The following is a 17,015-nucleotide window of genomic DNA, read 5'->3' on the forward strand; positions in this document are numbered from 1 at the left end:
GCTAAAGAGAGTTCATTTAAATTAAGAATTGCATTCATCAGAGCCGTAAAAATGGTCTTGTCTATGTTACGTACGGCACTGTACCAACCTCACATTTCAATTGAGTAACCACTTTTTCAGTCTAGCATAGATGTACCAACTAGGATTTTTAAAAAAGAGAAAAAGATAAGAAAACAGATTTATAGATATAAAGGCAAGGTCATAAAGTAGTTTAGAACACTATTTGGCTAGCACACTTATGAGGAAGACTGTCCATGAAGTTTGGTAAGTCACTACCAGAACTTTCCAGAATTACAACTAACCAAAGATTTTAAAATAATGGCTGCTACCATTTTTTTTCATCATAGCATGATAAGGATATCAGAAATGTCACCTAGACTTACCAGATTTATGGTGCTTCTCAAATACAGTCCAAAGAAAGTTCATATAAAGGAAAATTCAGAAAAACTTTCAGAACATAGTGGTTTGAAGAAGAATTTCTTTCTGCGCTTATCCCATAAGCAAATTTGATTTTGTCAAGGAGCAGCGCTATTATTTCCAAACCCACGAGGGTCCTCCTAACATCTACATTCAAGAGTTGACATTTTATATTAGCAGCATGTGTATTATGATGCAATCCTTTACTAATTCTCCAGAGAAACAAAAAAACCTGATTTGCTGAGAAAACAGAAGTCTCTCAAACATCGGTTAGAGCAGCATGAGTTAAGCATTAAAGTTGTTTAAACTGTGCAAGAACCATGACTTCACAAGTGGATTTTAAAATACAGACGATTATACATACAGTGGCTTTGCACAAATTCCCTATGCAATTTCTGTCCTTATTCACTGCATATAAAAGTAAGAAGTTTGAGAAAAGGACTCTTCTGCATCTTGGCCATAACCTTTTCTCACCTGAGTCCCATTTACTATCACTTTCAAGATTAGACTTCTCCTCTTAAAAATATCCTAACTGCATTAGGAATGCTGAACAGGGAGAGATGAAAATCTAAAATAAGTACAAAAGGAATAAAATCAGTCATTATTCAAAATCTCTCTCTCAATACAATACACCCTATGAGAATATTTTACCTTTAAAACACTGAGGGTCAATACTTCCTTTATGTTGTATTTGTATTCAGTAGACAAGACAAAAAATACTTTTAAGACTGCAGTGTCAAACACTCAAAAGATAGGGTGAATTAATTTATATATATTATAAATTAAGATTTAATTCTTTCCATTCCCCTCTCCTTCATTTCCACCCATTCGTATTTCCTAAGAAATAACTTAATTAAAGTGTTCAGATGCTAGTCTTCCCTCAAGGAAATCGGTAACTAATTTAGATGCACCCCCTCCTTCTGCCATTAGAGCAGTCCCACAGTTCTCCTTTTCACATGTTTAAAGCAAGCTTTTTGCCTTTTTCCCCCACCGTGAAACACAAGGGTGTAATGGTTACTACCTCTATTATAAAGCATGTATAAGAGCAGAGGATAAAAAGCATTATAGAAGAGCTAGGTGTTACTTGCACAATCTTACCACTAGTCTGAACTCAGTTTGGGCTCCCCATAAACAGAAAACTTAACCTTCCAGATGAAATTCATCCAAACTAAAATTTCAACTGCAGATTTTTTTATAATCAAACTCTATGCATCTTTTCTTTCAGAGCAGGGCAAGGGCTAATCATAGAAGCACTCTGGATTCTGAAAAAAATATTTATTTTTGCTGCTAAATTACTTCTAGGACTAGGACACTAAGTATCAACAAATTGCAGTGACCTTTTACTCTCATTAAAGGGTAGCTGAAAATACCTTTGTTCTGGATTTTCCCTTTAACAAAGGGAGATGCTACTTGAACTCACCCTCTAATACTGTTTTGAGTCTAAGTCCAGTGATGTAAAATATTTCTTAAGTACAGACACCTAGTGAGACAAAAACATTAGACCTGTGACACAAGAAAGAAGGATCCACAAGTATTTTATGTGATTTTGCTTTGAAAGCATAGCTCTTCTTGAATGCAAAACCAGCAACAAGTTATGTTTCCACATTATAGAAAGAAATTTAGGTATTAATTTAAAAAAATGAGCTTATTAACAGTGGCTCTCATATTTTAGCATCAATATTTAGCTCATCATTTTTATCTCCTGTTTCCATTAACTTATATAAAGTGTGTTAAGCCACAGTTGGACAACCAGAAAAATATTTGCTTGTTCTCATGCATTTTCACTGAAGTGTCTCTTTTGTTGACAGAAAGAAGTCATGCACAGCCAAGTGTACTGATACCGCAGCAAGCTCTTCAGTATTTTATGATTATTCAGAACCCCACTCTTCAAGGCTCCAGAGCAGAGTATCTGAAGGTGAGGATAAAAGAAGACTAGGAGGGGAAGGAAAGCAAGAGAAGGAAAATTCAGGTTAGTACATACTATTTCTAAATTACTATCTTCAAAAAATCAAATCAAACCAAAAAAGGACTCACAGCCTGCATCTTAAAGAGTATGACTGCCCGAACTTCTTATGGAAAAAAATATAGAGCTACAAAGTCTTTGAAAAGCCAGGCTACCAGATTTTTCAGCCTAACCAGATTTCCTTCCAGTCAAACTTGGATGAGGTCAAAGGAAACTGCACTCTTCCCTCCCTTTACAGTCTAAGGAGGAAAAAAATATACACTAGTATCCACGAAGGTAACAAGATACTTGAAAAGAAAGCAAGACCACGAACTTGCCTCTGTTCTGAAGGATCAAACCACAACTGGTTCTGCACAAGCTGAAGGCAGATGAGCCCACCAGCTATCAAACGGTGACCGTGGGAGTAACCTTCATGGTTACTGCTGAACACTATACTACAAAATTGGCATATTCTGTAATACAGCCACTGTATTACAGGCTAAATACTACAGTGATAAAAGCTGGCAAGATGATACATTTTGTTGTTTATTTAGTCCAACTTATAAAGTAACATACATTATTAAATAATCCTATCCAAAATGAAAGAAAATTATTTTACAAAATCAACTACTCAATTCCTAAAAGGCTGAAGTACGTACAAGAAAAGATAACTGGTTTGGAGGTAAAAGGATGTTTTCTCCATTAAAAAAGGGCAAATTCCATAGGGAGAAAATGTAATTTTTACCTGAATAAGTACTAGTTTTTCACTCATCTCTTCTAATTACCTTTGCTTTATTCACCTTCCATTGTGGTATAAGTCATTGAGGTTAACACCCTTCTTTCATATTACACAATACAAAATTAATTTGGAGGACGTGACTTAAAACACCAATAAGCTAACTAGTGGTTGTAAAAATGTTCTTCACTCCTAAGAAAAATAAGGAAGAGCGGTGAGTGGAAAAAAAAAAAACCTAGAAGATGGTTGATTTTTGTTCTGTTTCTTCTTAAATGGTTTTCTCTCCACAATGTTTGTCCTTGGGTAATTCTAGAAGCTCTTCCCCTCCTCGGGGACAGCTGCATGGCCTGGGCAAGGCAGTTGTGCTAATCAGAGATGTAAAGAGATCTGTAACCCCAGCACAGCTGCACAGAAACAGACATGCAGCAAAGGTGTAATGCTGGGCACTGCGATAATAACTGCCAGCCCATTAACACAGACATTGTCAAGTCAGTTATATGCAGCTATATATTGTTAAGCAAATAAAACTGCCGTAAAATGTATTTGTTGGCATATTGAGAGAAGTGAAGCTTGTATTAGTGGCTGTTCAGCAGACATTCACTGTGAATATTGACAAAATTTATTTCTATGCAATACTCTGACAAACTTACAACCATCTCCTCCACCAAATCACACTCTCAAAGAAGTGAAAATAAAAACCAGTAGTAGCTGATCGGCATTTCTGATGTGCTGAATGACCCTCCTGGGTTCTTGTAATAGAGGAGAAGGCAATATATGTACGTTTTATAATTTTTTTTAAATGCAAGATCTTTTTTCATGTATAGGTGTCGTGAAAAATAAGGGAAATATTTGTGTTATTTCTAGAACTATCATATATACTCCACTTTCAATGCTTGATGCTACACCATCAGACTAAATAGGAGTTAAATTAAAAAATACAGTTAGGAAGAACAAGCAAGAAACAAGTTTTAAAATGCCTTAAGGAAAAGTATTTGCAAGAAAAACACTAAAGGTCCTTAAGCAAACTGTTAGAAGCTATTAATTGTGAGTTGCCAAATTTATACACGTTCTCCAAAAGGTGGAGGCCTAAAGACATGAAATACAGCAAGTTGTTAAAAACCCTGCCTATGGACGAAGTGAGGTAAACAGTTATGCTCTTCACAGGGAAAAGAAGTTAGAAAAGATAAAAGCACTGCAGAACAGACTAAGGATATTTGAGCTCAACAGAACCTACCAAAACATGTAAGAAAGAGAACACCTAACTTCAGTGTGGGTTTTTGTTTGGTTTTGGTTCGTTTTTTTTAAACACTTTCTTTAGCAACTATATACTTTAGGTGACTAAATATTATATCCACTTGTAAAAGAACTACTGCAAGTCCCTTTAATCAGTTACTGGTCAAACATGCTCTTGGGAAATTTTTGAGTCAACTAATGCTAGATCCGTTATGCTTATATGGCAGGGAAGCAAACCAGAAAAAAAATTGAAGGCTAGACTTCACAATACAAAGCATTCAGCTACAAGACAAATGGAAGGTACTTCTGCTCCTGCAGCTCTGATCACTTCTTTCTCAATCTCTAGCACAGCATACCATGCCCCTCAACTAAGCCAGGATGATCATTCAAGACACTACACTCCGAACTACATCAGAGAAACAATCCAATTAAAAATTTCAGAAATGAAGATTCACAACAGCTTAACCAATATAAATCTGGTTTGCCAGATTCAGCTGCGCTCTCAGCCTCCCTTGCGACAAGCCATACTCCTCCAGCCTCTCCTAACACAAGCACCAGCAACTCTTCCAATCATGCAGTTCAGGACGCTGATCTTGCCAAAAACCTACCCTCTAAAAGCAGCAAGTGATTTTAAGGGAGCTTCCCTTAGTGAACTCACCATGCACGTGCAGGAGCACTACTGCCAATGTAAGAAAGGGAGTGGAAGGCATGGTGCCACAGCAGCCTAGATTTCCATCGATTTCAACTGTGCTCAAAAGCTTTTTAAGTTGAATCAATGCCATACACAGTCCCGGCACAGCCCCACATTCAGCTGCACTGGCAAAATGAAAGTGGAGCTGTACAGCACAAGTGAGAAACAGAGGGGAGGAAGACTTGCAACTCGTATTGCCACTTGAAGGCTTTTGATGACAAATTTTGGGCACTGAGTGTTTCTGAACTCAAGGGTTTTCCTTCAGAAGGGAGGGAAGCAAAGTTTGTCTCTTGAGGATGAATTTAAGATGGCTACCACGATGTCCTGGAGCCGAGGTTATCCATCAGCCATGAAATTATGCCTCATTTTCAAAGAGACTGAAGTGGGTTGAAATACTTCAGACAGATGTCAAAAGACCTGTTTCAGAAAATAAAAATGTACAAATAACACCTATTAGCCTTTTAAACAAATTCGAGATTTACACCACTGAAACAAGCATTCAAAATCTTTATACAGATTAAAAGAAATGCGAAGTATGACCCTTCACTTACAAGCGTGAATCTTCTCTCTCAAGAAAAGGCTGCAGTCCTCACAGCACAGAGAACACTTACACAATGTACACTTCAGGGGATGTTACTGAAAAAGTGGTAACAACCATGTCTCGTTAATGACATTCAAAGATCTTCAAGGGAGGAAGCCCAGCTCTTACCATCTCTTTTCCATTGAACTGACGGCACTGACCTTGCCTGTAATTACAGAGCAATTTCTTTCCCGTAGGAACGTTCTGCAGCCTGCAAACATCCCTCGAGCCTGCAGCAGTTCCAGCTAGTTCCTAATTATCTCCGATATCTGCCCACAGGCTCTTTGAATACTTTCTTATGAACATACATTGAAGTTTAGATATCCTCCCCCAAAATCCCAATACACCTTTGTACGTTGACACGTGCACTCCAACACTGGAAACAAAAAAAGGAGGGGGAGATGACAGAAAATAACAGAAGCCACCAGTTTTTAAAGTTCAGAAGAGCCTCATAAACAAGAATTATTTCTGTTGGACAGCAGGACATAGTTCAGTCAGAAATCTGATAATCTCTGCAGAACAGTTTGAGCACGGCGTGTTGTGGCAGGGAAGGAGGCTGCGTCAGCCTGCAGGGAGGGAGCTCCTGGTGCTGCCTGCAAGCTGCATCCCAGGTGTGAAGTGGATTGTGGGTACGAGCTTCCCACCGCCCAGCCCTCTGCTCACCACAGGCTGCACTCCTACAGCTGTGAAGCAAGGCACTTCTCACACCGAAGCCCTTCAGCAAGTTGGACATTTATTTATTTAATATAAAAAGACAAGAGTTGCAGTTTTCAAAGAACTCGGGTTTCTCGGGCTTTGGGATTAAGACGCAAACTCTAGTTTTGATTGTCCCTCAAACGTGCCGTAATAGAAGATTTCAGTCTGTGTTGAAGGACTTGCACTCAACTCACAACCACTGCTCAGAGGTCTAGATGGAGAGGAAAGATAGTCCTGCCCTCACATAAGAGAGATGCAAAGCTAAGGAACCTGTCCCCTTTTTGCTTCAAGTTCCATGGTTTTTCCTTGAGGTTCTGGAAGGTTGTGCCAAGGTGTCTGGGTTAAAAGAATATAGTATCCTGACGACAGACAGACTCAGAGCAACCTCGACAAGTCACAGTCACTGAAGAGGCCCTTGTAAGAGTTGGGAGCTTTAAATGAATGCTTGCAGCAAAGACTTCTCTACAGAAGTGAGTTGTTTCACTGGCAAGACTCAGAGGGCATGAGATTAGCTGCATACATATGCGCCCGGCTAAGTGATGTTTCTTAGCTGCTCCGTCTGCATTAATGTGCCAAGGGTTGACTCATCACCTGTACAGACGGAAGCAAAGAGGCCAGCAAGAAGCAGGCAGCCTCTATGCAGAGTCATGCTCCCGTGGGTAAGCTGAAGCCAGGAAGGCAGATCTACACCTAGGTAAATTAGCACACAATCTTGTGTCTAATTATTTTTACTTTGTAGAGGTCTTCACAATGGTGAGTCTCTCTTCATCCTGGCCAGATGCTCCTGCTAGACATATGAAAGATACATAAAATATAAAATGTTGAAGTAGGGATAAGAAACAGCACTATGCTGTAGTTGCAAGCAGTTGCATTCTTCTTGCATGACAGTGTGACACTACAACCTTTCTAGTAAGAAGTCCATAATAGGTAAAAATTGCTGATTACAGAAGTACCCAGTGGAAAGGCAGCTATCAAGGACTGTGTCTTCTATTTTCTTACATATGATACAAAAATACATGTTAAAATGGACCACAAATGAAAATAAACAGAAAAAGATTTTCAGAAACTCTGGAAAAGTATATTCAAGGAGCAACATGAGTTATTTTAAGTAAGAATTCCAAACATTTCACTTTAATGCTGTCAATGTAAAAAAGAGACTCCTCAAATTTTGTTTATAAAATTCATTTCTATAATCAACTAAAAATTTAGTTGAGATGCCAATTCTTCCCATTCAGCTTTATTGGTCTGCAAAGAATAAGCCTTCCAAAGGTTTAATTTTTGAGATACAATTTATTCATTTTATATTGTGTTGATATATCTATTACTTAACACAGTAACATCCCAAGATAGCCAGACTTCATGTAATTATTTTAATTCTGTACAACTACCAGATAGTGCTTGCTTCTAACTATAATCTCTATAAAGCTATGGAAAAACGCTCTTCCATTGAACAAACATTCAGGTTTCACCAAGAACGTAAACAAATGTTGTAAATTTGTGGGGTTTTTAAAGTAAAAGTAATATTCTCGCTACTTCCTAGCTAGTCCTATAATTATTTTTTTTCCCCAGGAAGTTATATAAATGCAGTAACTATCAAATTTCTTGGACTCAATTATTTATCTTCCTCAACACAAAACTCTCAGTGCCTTTCAGCACCTTTACCTAAGCTATGCTTATAGAATGGTTTTTTGTAAAGCTGTTTCAAAATCTACAAAGCATGAAAATCAAGAGGGGAAAATTCATCATTGCAGTTAAATCTATACCTTTTAGATAAATATTCATACAGAGCTAATGCATTCACATACACACAAAGCTAAAGCTATCCACAACTAAACAGGAAAAAACCCCAACCCAACCCACTGGTATTCTTTGTTTAGATTTTCTTCTTTCCCATTACCAAATTTCACTGTAGTGCCTTTCCCAAGGAGCACAAGGATCTTCAGATGAAGATGGTGAACTTTTCAAAACAGTCAGAGAAGAGACTGACTCGACTGAAGAATGTCAGCTTTGTACATTTGCTACTTCATTTTGAAAACTTGGAGTTGGGAAAGTAATATGATTGCATTTATCAGAAGATGTGCTACTTAGCAGGCTGCTTCTGCTACATTTGACAAATATAGTTCATACTCCTGCACTCGTGCTTTGCTCATGCAAAGGTTGGGTTTTTTGGGTTGTGTTTGGGGTTTTTTTGTTTGGTTGGTTTGGTATTGTTGTTGGGTTGTGTTTTTTTTTTTTTAACATAACTGTAAATTCCCTAGGATTCCATCAGAAAGAAGAGAGGCGAGAAAAGGCTCCAGGGAGACCTTAGAGCAGCCTTCCAGTACCTAAAGGGGGCCTACAGGAAAGCTGGAGAGGGAGTGGTTACAAGGGCAGGTAGTGATAGGACAAGGGGTCATGGCCTTAAGCTGAAGGAGGGTAGATTTAGATTCGCTATTAGAAAGAAATTCTTGACTGTGAGGGTGGTGAGGCACTGGAACAGGTTGCCCAGAGAGGTTGTGGACGCCCCCTCCCTGGCAGTGTTCAAGGCCAGGCTGGATGGGGCTTTGGGGAACCTGGTCTGGTGGAGGCTGTCCCTGGCCATGACAGGGGGGGTGGAACTGGATTGTCTTTAAGGTCCCTTCCAATCCAAACCATTCTGTAATTCTATGATTTTAGTCAAAAGTAACAATAAGAAGATAAAAGCAATCTGAGGTCATTTCATAAATAATATAATTTTGACCTGAAATTTTAAAGCTATCTTACAGTCACTTTTTTCCTTCTATACCTAGAATGACTATACATTTAGACAAACTTGGTTTAGTACAATTTTTTTTATTTATTTAATAAGTACTTCACAAAGTACCTCCACAGCTGTATAAAAGCCTAATATTTACTATATTAGTGCTAAGTCTATGTGAAGGGATGAAAAAGCAGAACAATCAGAGAAAAAACCACCTGGTAACATATAATCAACCTTGATCATTTCCTCTATAAAACTCAACATCTGTACTGCAGGTTCGTTTTCTATATTGAAAAAGTCTGCTTGCAAACTGCTCAAGGAAAATTCTGCTGCTTCTGGTAAGCAGCTTGGCAAGGTAACATCATAATCTTGCGGTGTCAGTGGTCCTCTTGAGCTTACAAAGTCTATTAAAACAAATTACATTAAAACATCTTTTTCAGGATTTCAATTCTATAGCTTAAGATCAGCATTGACCAGTTTCTTTTTAGATTCAAGGAACAGTATATAAGTATATAAGACAGTATACTACATCAGTACCTAATGCTATCATGACACCTCAACACTTTTTCCATTAATTGCATATTACGCACGGACCACACAATAACAGGTCACTAGAAGAAAACTATATGCTTTCTTGTTATCTGTACTAGCTAGATTGCAATGAAATCAACACTTCAGCATCTGCTTGAAACAGTCACTACATTTCATGTGTAGTAAATGGATGCACAAAAAACATTACTTAGATAAAAAAGTAAAATATACAGTATTTCACAATGCTGATACAAAGCTTCTGAAATTAACTCAAGAATGACATTTTAAGAAAATTCTAGCCCAATAACTAAAATGATATATTACTTTTCACTTACTGTTCGACTGAATGAAACAAAACCAGCTGATGAACAAATCACAATGTCAGAATACAAAAATTCTGGTCCTAACTATTAAAAGAACGAAAAACCTAAATTAAATATGGGAAAATCTAGTTATTCAGTGATTCTAAAACCTCAAATAAAACCTGATACAGATGCTGACTTCACTGGATCACCAACCTACAAACTCTGTATTGGGCTGGCTGATTAAAATTTTGTAAGATATAAAACAAAAAAAGAAAAATCTGTTATACTTTGTATATAATACAAAGAATTATGTTTGCCTGAAATCATCCTATTTGTTTCTAAAAAGATATAAAACAAGACATTGCACATAAATATCCTGTCTTGATTATAACCATAGACCATCACAGCAACAGCTGTAATACTGCCACTACTATTTCTCCTTGTGTCTGTATTGTAATGTATTTGCCTCATACAAGGGGATGTGTAATGCTTGTGCCACTGGCCAAAACAGAATATGGAAAGGCTGCTAGGATTACCTGGGAGAAGGCGGCTGAGTAGCTAACTCATAATGTTCCCAGGACGAGCATTTCAGTGCATTAATACAACTGCAAAGCCGTAAGAGAGAATAAGGAAATGCCATACACTTTTCAAAATCTGTTAAACATACTTTTAAATAACTGTAACAGGGACAGTGAAAGTATAAACGTTCCACCATCATCTCGAAAAATGCAAACCCCCAAAGACACTTATCATATAGGAACAAATAATTCTACAAATTAATGCACCTGATATATTTGTAGTCTGTCAGTTATATCTTCTAAATATTCCCCACAGTGTCACTCCTACAGTAATCCATCCAAAATCTATCACTAAGAATGGGAGTAAACAACATTTTACTGATGGATAACCACAAAAAACATAAAACAAATATTCCATCCTTTCCTGTCCATCCCTACTGGACGCAAAGTCACTAAGCAAGTAAAAGCCAAAAGGTCCCACACATACATGTCATTTAAGGGGCCTGCTAACAAAACCAAATTTTCTTTCTCTTGCTCTCAAGAATGATCAAAGTATAGAACTAGGATGAGGAGCTCTCAAACTTCTTTCCTGTTTCCATCCATGTAGAGAGAGATATTCAATCCTTGGTATTCCAAGACAGCTACAAATTCCCTGCAATGCTTATCTGGTCCATTTAATTATCTTGCATATATTAATTTTTGTTATTTCTACTGGGTATCAAGTAGGTAGAAGACAGTATTAACAAGATTCATGGATTTTTCCCCTTTAAGGGCAAAATATCATTAAAATGATAATACCAATCTATCAGATTTCTTTTTAGCTGCTTAACTACAATTAGCATCTGAAACAAAGTACTTTCTGAAGTCTTGCAATTGATATAAGCAAAAAAGGCTAGAGAGCTCATACTATCACCTCATGTCTTACATTGATTAAAGCCTGAGAAGCCAAAGCTTACAGCCAGAAAATATGTTAAATTGATATTTCAGTTGACTTTTTATAAATGTAACTCACAAGTTTTAGTTTGCACTTGCATCTTTACCAATTTTCATTTCAGATGAAGAAATCATCTCACAGCAATATGAACAGTAAAATAAAGCAAGACACTGCTAGATTCTAGACAGATGTACTAGAACTGCAGGGATCTGATTACAGACAGTATCTTCTGCTGGGCAGTCTCCCACTGGGATGGGGAGCACATACAGTGAGATGTTCTACAATAAAATAGTGTTTCTTATACAAAGCCTTACAGATGTCACAGGATTATTCCCTCTCAATGCTTCAACATTTTCACTTATCAAATTTTTAAGCAGAGCATAGCAAGGCATTTACAGTTTCCTAACATTCCCCATGCAATGTGTTCTGTGGTTCTTGGATCTGTTGCTCTCTTTGCAATAGCCAAAAGCCACGTACTGTACCCAGATCGGCCAGGGCTCTAATAGACTAAAAGTACACCCAAGCCTATCTTCTGGAAGGCCACATGCAGTTGCAAACAAAATCAGGATACATGCAGGTCATCCACTCTGTTCAATATTCTTTATTGTTTTGTTTGCTCTGAACCAGAGCTACAAATACTGATGCCTTATCAATTTTCAAAAGAAGCTTCTATAATTACATTGGTATGCCCTATAACACTACCAGGTTTCTCATAGCAACCCCTTCAATGATTCAAACAGCTAGTCCTGCTCTTCCCACAAAATCAGTAATAGTAGGAGAGCTTCATTATTCTTCAACAGAAGAGGTGATACGTGACTGGCAGAATTACCATTATCAATGGTAATCCAATGGCTTTATGACATCTTATCTATTGAGAAATGAAATGTTATGGCAAAAGCAGTAAGTACATTCAGTACACAGGCAGGACTGCTTCTGTAAGATCTTTCTCACCACTTATGATGCCTTCAACACACACACATTACAAAGTCTTTTTAGCAACCCTGTAAAATAGGTAAATATGAGTCCTGTTGTAATAGATGAGGAAACTGAAGGTACAGGCCTGCAAGACAATCAAACTGTTCAAAGCAGCCTATGCCACAGAAAGACTTCTTAATCTCCACAACCCCTATGACCTACTGCAGTTTGCCTTCCTAGATCTCGTTGGCACTCATCCCTCTGTTCACTGCTGGGTGCCTGCCTGACATCTCCTTGTAGACTCAGTCTCCTAGAACATCAGAAAATAAGTATTAGAACAGTGAGGAGTATTCTGTGGCCTTAGGGAGGTGGATCAACTCACTGAAGGGTCAGATGAGTGTCGGAGGTCAAGCAAAAGAACAGGAAGGGCCCACAAGACTTAGGTGCAGAGACACCTTTCAGAAACAGGAAGATGTTAATGGGCTCAGCTGCACCATGGAAGTTCCCCATGGGACAGAGCTGGAGCATCCTCCTTAATACTGACGGGAAATCTAGCATCAAAATAAGAAGGAAGAATTTACCATTACTGGCTTCCAGACTGTGCTACGATCCTATCACCTACTGAGTGTGGCTTCTCTGATGTTTTCCTGTCCATTTCTGTCTTGCTTCAAAACTTACCTGTTTTGGATACACGGGAAAAGCCACAGCCAACATACTGCTTTTTGTTCTCTATTTGAAAATACCCATCAACACTTGGCAAAATGCACCTTGTGTCAAAATACTTCTCCTGCAGTTCACTGCAGGATAGATACTCAGGCCAGGTTAATTCAAAATTATTTACAGTAACCAAGAATAGTTACTATTTCAATCATCAAGCAAGGAAACTTGAATTAAATATATAATTTTAATTTCATTTTGCATTTCTACTCCTTTTCTGAACGAAAGCCTGTTACTAGATAGTAACTGATGTTGAATTGCAAGTAAACATAGCTTATACCTCACATTTGATATTTCTTTTTGCTAACTCTAACACTGTAATATATTCACATTTAAGCAATTACATAATTTACACACATATTTATCACATTGATTATTTTTATATTTGATGTTAAAGAACGGTAAATGCGTCTTCTCATTTTCTGGACTAGATGTTCTCCAAACTGCCACGTACGCACCACTGACACACAATATATGCATACGTAACGCGGCAAGTGCAGAAGGTACTTTGAAGTGTTATAAGACCCACCCTAGAACATGAAGTTACCACTACCAACAGTCAAATCCAATGTTGCTGGGAAAAGCAAAAAAAAAAAAGGTTGCAATATATTAAAGGTTTACATTTTAGGATTATCTTCCCAACTTACAACTGTGTCAAGTTAACTTCAAAGGAAACTATAATTCCATTTGAACAAATTCAAGTTTTACAAGATTTAGAGATTGTTCCTAATAAAATAAAACTACACTAGATGTTTTGGATTCATATGCCTCTATTAATCATGTTTTTCATTGAAAACTTTTTTTTTTTTTTTAATCAAAGGAAGCATCTTTAGCTAGTGAACTGACATGACTTTCTGGATACTACATCACTACAGCAATATAAACAGTTTATCCAAACATCACATTTTATTTTTATTACATTTTGCAAGAGGAAAACAATATTTTTCAGTTTCTCCTTTAAAAAAATAAGTAATTGACATAAACTATACTGAAATAAACACACAATTTTCTGTCTATGCCTACTGAAGAAAATCTGTTGCAAGCTGATCTGCCCCTTCAGCAAACTGAATCCAGTTATTTATCCAGCAATTTCCCTCATTTCAGTGATCTGATGTACTTAAAAACTTCAGCAAAAAATATTTAAGCAATACATACACTATTTACTAGCAAAGCTATTTTGTTTAAATTTGACAATTATGGTAAAGGCTAAATTTACTACAGTAGACTTAGACAAAAAATTCCACTTAAAAATAGTATCTTTTTATACCCATTTTTAGCTACCCTGTAAATGCTCTCTAACATATTGTAGTAAAAAAAGACTTTTGGCTATTGTCAGAAACGCTCCTCCTCCATTACGGACCCATGTCTGCGCTTCCATCACAACACAAAAAGCTCCTGAATCTCAGTTTAAAAGCTGACAACGAAGATAAGACTGAGCTAAAAAGCCAAACTCTAAAGAAAATTGCATGAGGTACAGGCACACATTCTCTTCTAATCATTCAGCCGTGGACTGGTGATAGTCTCTAGCAGATACTGCAGGAGAAGGTATATCAAACTGTCACAGCCAGACTTTGACACGTTTTGCCTGCTAAGGCCCTTTAGACATACTAGTTTTATTTCTTCAAAACTTCAGGAAAAGATACAGTCTTCATAACTCAAATCTCAACATACACAAGCTTTCAGATGAATAAATATGGCATCAACAATGCACATGTTGGGTTCATAATAGAGGAACTATGCAGAAATTAGTATTTCTACTTCCCCCCCATTCAAAGCCATCTACGTACGCACACATGAGAAGAAAAATTGTAATGGTTATTTGCCAAACCCTGCAGTGTCATATGGCAGCAGTAGGTCAATCTTTAGAAGATGGCTCTGACCTGACCAGTGACTGATCTGCTCCCTTCCAGCTGAGACATCAGGTCACGACAAACATTATCCCAGTCATGCGGCTAATGACAGAGCTGGAAGGAATCCCCTCTAAGAGGAAAGCGGAGACACAAGGAGCAAGTTGCCTTCTGGGAAAATGGGGTGAATTAAGGTCATACTGAGAACAGGCAGGTCATTCACATAGTAAAAAGAGCACTAGATTAACATGTGGAATTCATGCAGGTTTATTTTGAAGCATGATACTAAACCTCTTGGGCAAAAGGCCCGAATGAGACTCCAGGCATGCTATCAATTTCTTGGGCTGAGTAAACAGGCCAACAGCCTGTACATACATACTACAGGGCATCATCTGCCATCCAGTAGACGGGATGTTTAATTAGCTTAGTAGGGATATGGCCAGGGGGGTGTGGAGAGGAGAATCTGTGTCTGTCAGTCTAGGAACAGCATTTGCAAGACACTTTCACACTCAAAAAAAAATTAAAACAAAACCTAAGTTATTGAAGCATTTTTATTAGCATGCCAATGAAAAGCTAAATCATTTGACATGAGAAATGACATGTTCGGAAAATGTACTAAGCAAGATAGGGAGATAGGAGTGTGTTACTAGAAAAACAATGTACAATCAGCAATTAAGCAAGAGAGAGATAAAATGCTGATGAAAAAATTAAGATGGCAGTGATTCCTTTCTTATTATTCCCATAAAGACCCAACTGATAGACGTATACAACAGGTGTTTGCCTTTAAAAAAAAAAAAATACAGATGGCAAACTCCTGAGAGGAACAAGTGTGTTATCCTCATGCTAGATTCTTTCCAGACACAATTTTGGCTATTACTGTAATCATATACCATGACTGGGGCTGGGGAAACAGGACAGGACAAACAAAAATACCTCTTTGACAAGCAACATGCCTGTCTCAACCCAAAACCTGTGTACAATACCAATGCCTCCATTTCATTTTTGTTTCTGTACGATGCAAACACTCACCAAAAAACAGCAGTGGAAAGCAGGAAGCAACCTTTCCAACTAATCAAAGCCTAGGTTCAGCAAAATACATCTTCATAGACTCAAGCTATGAACACACTATGATACCCTGCTGATTTTGGGTATAAACCACAAAGAGCCAGGGCATTTGACTGAAGGATGTTATGACTATACTACATAAAAATCAATTTTATGATACTAAGGATCTAACAAGCCAACGACAACAAACATTTCTAGCTGAGAAAGCAAGCTGCTGTGTGGCAGCATTTTCAGGCTTTCCACTGACATCATGCTAAGAAAGAAGTAATTGTCCCAAGGCAGATTTAGACTTATCACTAGCATGAGGGAATGTCTTGTTTGTAATTAGTCTGATCAGTAAGGACTTCAGAATTTAAAGTAAAAAAAAAAAAAAAAAATCATCAATCACAGAGCAAACAAACCTACTCTAGGAAAAATCTAGGGTTTTGCCTGCTTTATTTGTAAACATCAGAAAAATTCTGCAGAAGATACTCCATGCGAATGGGTACTAGGACAAATGATACTTCAAACTGTGAAACATGAAATTGTGAGTTAAGTCTTTGATCTTTCAAACAGTAGAGAGTACAGGACATGTCTGTATTAAGTCTGAAAACCTTGATATAAGAAGAGAGATCATGGCTTTCAGAGCAGTGGCTATGTACCAGTTTTTTGTCTGAATAGTGTTTTGACCAGAGTTCTGAGCCTGAAATTTTCTGAAACACTGAACAAAAGGTCTTTGGCTGTCAGTTCACAGCAAGTGTGCTGCAAAGTGCACTAGATGTCCCAATGTTGCCAAACAAGCTGTGCACTTCTGAGAGTTTTACTCACTTTGGAAATCAGCATCTCCCACAACTTTTCCCTCCCTACTATCACCTATTCATGCTTTAAAACAGATGGCTTTGAAACGTCCTGCAAGAAAAGCATGAAAGAGAAGGCTTGACTACTACGGTACAGGCCACCTAACAAACATCAGTCTAAAGAGCAAAAACCTTAACAGTCTCACTTTGAGGAACTATGCACAGTATCAACTGCACAGCCACAGGCGCTTGTCTTGAAAGAAAAACTCAAAAATGCAGAGGGACAAGGCAAGAAACATGACAGTGTTATCATCTTTTGACAAATTTAAATCCCTGAGAGATCCCTGAATTTACTCAGCTACTCAAAGAAAGCAAGCAAACCTCTGAAGACAG

The 17,015-nt window shown here is 37.7% G+C and overlaps 2 protein-coding genes across 5 annotated transcripts in view; one reads left to right on the plus strand and one right to left on the minus strand.

Moving 5' to 3' along the window:
* The window catches only part of SERAC1 (serine active site containing 1), a 379,919-nt gene that overhangs the window by 303,539 nt on the left and 59,365 nt on the right, over positions 1-17,015 (plus strand). The gene's annotated exons all lie outside the window — the stretch shown is intronic.
* The window catches only part of TULP4 (TUB like protein 4), a 161,761-nt gene that overhangs the window by 133,706 nt on the left and 11,040 nt on the right, over positions 1-17,015 (minus strand). Inside the window, exons 2-3 of one of the 4 annotated variants that reach the window (XM_075748315.1) lie at positions 5,335-5,436; positions 1,838-1,897 (exon numbers count right to left, since the gene is read on the minus strand). The exons of 2 other annotated variants lie outside the window; for them this stretch is intronic. The gene's annotated coding sequence lies outside the window, so the exon portion shown is untranslated. The remainder of the gene's footprint in view (positions 1-1,837; positions 1,898-5,334; positions 5,437-17,015) is intronic. One more of the 4 variants, XM_075748314.1, reaches the window with a different exon arrangement.

This window comes from Balearica regulorum, chromosome 3, assembly GCF_011004875.1.
Source record: "Balearica regulorum gibbericeps isolate bBalReg1 chromosome 3, bBalReg1.pri, whole genome shotgun sequence".
Classification (NCBI taxonomy): domain Eukaryota; kingdom Metazoa; phylum Chordata; class Aves; order Gruiformes; family Gruidae; genus Balearica; species Balearica regulorum.